Genomic DNA, 4,746 nt, shown 5'->3' with positions numbered 1-4,746 from the left:
CTATTATACTACCTTAGGGTATTAGCTACCTCAAGGTGTACCTCACGTGTACTACTACCAGCGCTTTGGGTCTCGTCTTTCTTTGTGAAAATTACGAAAAAACAGAAATTGTAATTTTTGACTTTTTATTTGAACAGTGATTTATTAGCTGGGTGACAGTTAAAGCGACAAGGGACACAGAGTAAGTATGGCTGAAAATTATGTTTGATACTTGATTGTTAGCTGGATGTATGAATTCTGGTATCTTAAAAATGGATTAGTAGAACAAGCACTGAAAAAATAAATCGAGACCGTGAGGGGTAATCCCGGACACACATGCGTCTCTATACAGATGGGGTAATGCCGGACACTTGTTATTTCGAAAATATAGACAACAACAACAGCCCCCATAGTTGCATGCTTGAGGTAACACAAGTACCTAATACATTCAGGGGATTATCATCCTACTCCACTTTCCCTCTTAGCAATAATCATGTGTCCGGGATTACCCCGTGTCCGGCATTACCCCATCATTTTTTTCCATTTTGTTTTTTAATTATAACTTATTAACTATAGATGTTGAGTTATTAAAAACTGGTTACTAGTTAGAACATTACTCCTACTTTGCATTGATATGATTTTCACTGATGAACTTTATTTAATCTTGTACCTGTGTAGCATTAACGAAAGGTGCCCGGGATTACCCCACTTTCCCCTACAATATTGTATGTACAATACTTTTCGTGACGTCAAAAAGTATTACACGTGCAATAAATAGTATGTACCGGGAAAATATATTTTGCTACAATCATAGGTTGCTTAATTGATACGGAGTTGCCAAATTTCTAAGAGTACTAAATTTAGTGAGTGCACGGAATGATGAACATCTTTTAATGTCTTCTTGTATTCAACCATGGTAGGTATCATAATACCTACCATGATTCAACTGTACTTGAATTATTATATAATCAATGGGCACCTTTTTAAAGTTAATAATACGTCGTATTAATACTAATATTAATAATATTAAAATTGTAATAATAATATAAATGGCACATTCAGATCTTATTTATTTATTTATAGATTTATCTATTTAGGCCTATTTAGGCCTATTTATTTATTTATTTATTTATTTATTTATTTATTTATTTATTTATTTATTTATTTATTTATTTATTTATTTAACAACATTTTATTCAAGTTAGACTATCTTTTGAATAAAGTGCTCAATCCCAAAAGGGAGAGCGTATAAAAATTCAAAGAACAGACCTTCCAGAATAGGTAGTCGTTACTCTGAGTTTCATGCCTAAAAGGCAATCGTCAGACGACACGATGAAATGCCTTGGGTGGACTACCATCACTTGGGAATGTGAAAGAATATACATTCCATGGTGTCAACACAGCCAAAGACTATTCAGAGTCAGTCTCAAATATGAATGAATTTTAAGAAACATACGGGATATGATGAACCAATGACCTGACGCCATGATAGCAGGATCTATTAGTTGTTTTATATACAATGCATATACCGTGTTGTCATAATACCAATATTTGGCATAATATATAACGACTAATATTTAGTATTGTAAATATGCAGTTCATATGCACAAACGAACACTGATCTTTATGATATTCAGGTTGTTGTACATCTCATATAACATGTCATATAGGAGGTCATATGTGTTGACCTTCTCCTATTGTATTTGTTCATCTGTGTATGGAGAGGATTAGCGCCATTAAACGCCATTAAAACTCCATCAGTATTAGGGCGTAGTTCAGTGAACTCACCAGATTGCTATTCCAAGTACTTTGATAAATACAGATAATATGTATTGATGGGTCGAGGCGATTGCATTGAAAACCTAATACATTATTCATAACAGTTACGTAATCAATCGATAGTGCGGACACTTTTCATTTGCAAACCACCAAAATTCGTGATCTTTTAGCGTTGGAAAAGAAACCACGTGAATAGAGTGCCCTCTCAAGAATATCAACTCTCTGGTAACGACTACCTATTCTGGAAGGTCTGTTCTGTTCTTTGAATGTTTATTTATTTATTTATTTATTTATGTATTTATTTATTGATAACTGATTGATTAATTGATTTAGAGATTCATTTATACTGATATTTAGTCATATATTGATTTAGAAAGTTTAAAAGTATTATTTGTACGCCTTTGTATTTATTCTGGTTCTGATTTTATTGATACTGATATTTTTGTTAATTTTTTTAAAAGTTTTGGCATAGTATTCGCAAGGGGGTGACACTAAATTCACGGTTGTTCTATTAGCAACGCAAAACCTATGAAAAATTCCGCTGGTTTACTAGCTAGAAAGTGAGGCCAGTTATCGATCCGTTATGAATAATTCATGTTCGACCCCTTGGATCATGTTAATTGCTATTGGCAAATAACAACGTTGTTAGTTTTGCGAACTTTGCCTGTTCAATGAGAGTATAGCGCGCCCTCAATACATCTGGGCGCAAACCAGGCGAAAACGATCCAGTTTAATGAAATGGCGGACGGATATTCCCATCAGGCACCAGTGATATGTTTGTTTCAAAGAAAGTCTACTAATTTGATATGAAATGACATTTTGCAATAGCAAAGTCAAAATTAGGACTTGAGGTCAATAACATGAAGGAAATACGTGACAGAGGCAAGGTGTGAAACACAAGTAGTATTTGAAGTTAAAATAACCTTTGATACCCGACCTGACCTTCCATAGCTTTCCATCATGGCGCCTTATTCGTCTTTATGTATTTCTATATGCTCTCAAGTAAAATAAAATACCAATATGCACTAAGCAGACAGAATGTTACTTGGCTCCCAGCATGAATTATTGATTTTATACGGAGGTAAAGAAATACACAGTTGCCTGCAAGCCGTGCACCATACTCCAAATACTTCGGTAAATCTGAATAATGGTCACATGTAGACATATCATGTGTTCGGGAAATCACGTGGCAACATTTTAAGATTTCAGACTTGTTTACTAGTTAAATTGTCATTTGTACTGTTGATTATTTATCTTTGTTAATTAATATATCTTTTAAATGCTGATAAATCGTGGTTGGCTGCCCATATTATATGTTAAATTCAATGTTTTATGAATATAATTCTACCACGCAGAGGGGGTCACACAGCATAATTTCACACTACACGATTTAGCTAGATTTGGAGCTCTGCACTTCAAATTCACGTCAATTTCAAAGTTTATACACTTAATATATTTAATATAATACTTATTTTTTGTTATAACAAACTGGAACACGAAATGTACTAGCTTATTACCTATACAGAAAGGGATTTATACACATTCACTCAGCAATTTGACATGCCTGGCGCATCAAGACATTCTCTGTCTGGATAACATGACTGTCGCCCTCAATACGTCTGGGCGCAAATTTAAATAACAATACGCTATTTACATATGAATGCGGCTTCATGCTAATGTCTAGTGCCGCTTCCAGGCCTATTCCGTGGTATTCGTTACATTATAACACGCTGTGTTATGAATTTGCAACACCTTTTTACATATTGATATCGTTGAGGCATGTTATGATAGGCCTAGGCCTACTTATGATCATCACAATACATCCATAAACGTGTTAATGCAGTAACCGTAGCGTTAGGGGCACGGAAGCCCCCCCCCCATATTGATCTGAAATATTAGAAAATCCCATAGGAAATCTGCCGAAAACGGCTTGTGCCCCTTCCCCCTCATCAGAACCGGATGCAACGCCTTCTATACTTTTTCATTCATTAATTATAGGCGTATTAATAGTAATGCGTTGAGTTTTTAAAAAGTAATATCCACCTTTTTTTCTTTCTTTTTGAAATGACATACGTCGTCAGAGGCAGATATTTGGCCTATTCAGTGTCATAAAGCTACAAAATAGACGATCTTTTAAAATCATTTTTAAATGGCTATTTATTTTTCAACCTTATTGTTTGTATTTGTAATGTTCACACAATCTGAACATGTGCTTGTAGGACAACGATTTTGAATTAAACATGTTAATTGTGATATTTTAATTCCCTAGAACACCACAGTTAAGCGTCCAAAATTGTAAGTGGGTTTTCTTTTATTTAACCTCATTATTTCGCTAAAATTACTCGAAAACCGTCCTAAGAGTTGTTGTTACTAATAAACATTTCATAATTTTGGGCAAAGGATAGCCAAATAGTTGACCGAAATCGTATATTTGCACCAATATTTGACTGAAATAGTATATTAACATTACCGCCCCTTCGTGGCTTTATTGCAAGCCAAAGTGTGAAACGAGATTACTTGAAATATATATTTCAGAGTTGAAAGAGTTTCAAGCCCACGAATATATTTCTGAAATATGTCTCTCTGATTGGTTGATGGTCAAGAGGATTACGGCATCCTCAAAGCCTCTTGCTGTAATTCTCTAATCGATATCTATTATAGGACCGATCTTCTGAAATCCATACAACCGTGTCAAATGAAATAGTCTCGAATCATAATTCGTGCACGATACAACGTTGATACGTCAGATTTCGGAATTTTATTTAAAATAGGCATAAATCACATTGAACAGGTTGAATGCTGGCAAAAGTAGATAAAATAACTATGGGTCGAATTTACATTAATCAGTGTCCTGGGGCCAGGATAACATTTAGGACTCCTTCGAATTCTAAAACAATACTTCGCCAAATGTCCTTGCTTTCATTTTCTCATTTAATTTGTTTTAATTTTAATTAATTTCTTTATCCACCGGCTCTCTGGTAAATCCGG

The sequence above is a fragment of the Amphiura filiformis genome, chromosome 9 (assembly GCF_039555335.1).
Source record: "Amphiura filiformis chromosome 9, Afil_fr2py, whole genome shotgun sequence".
Taxonomy (NCBI): Eukaryota; Metazoa; Echinodermata; class Ophiuroidea; order Amphilepidida; family Amphiuridae; genus Amphiura; species Amphiura filiformis.
Note: the sequence above shows the minus strand (reverse complement) of the source record.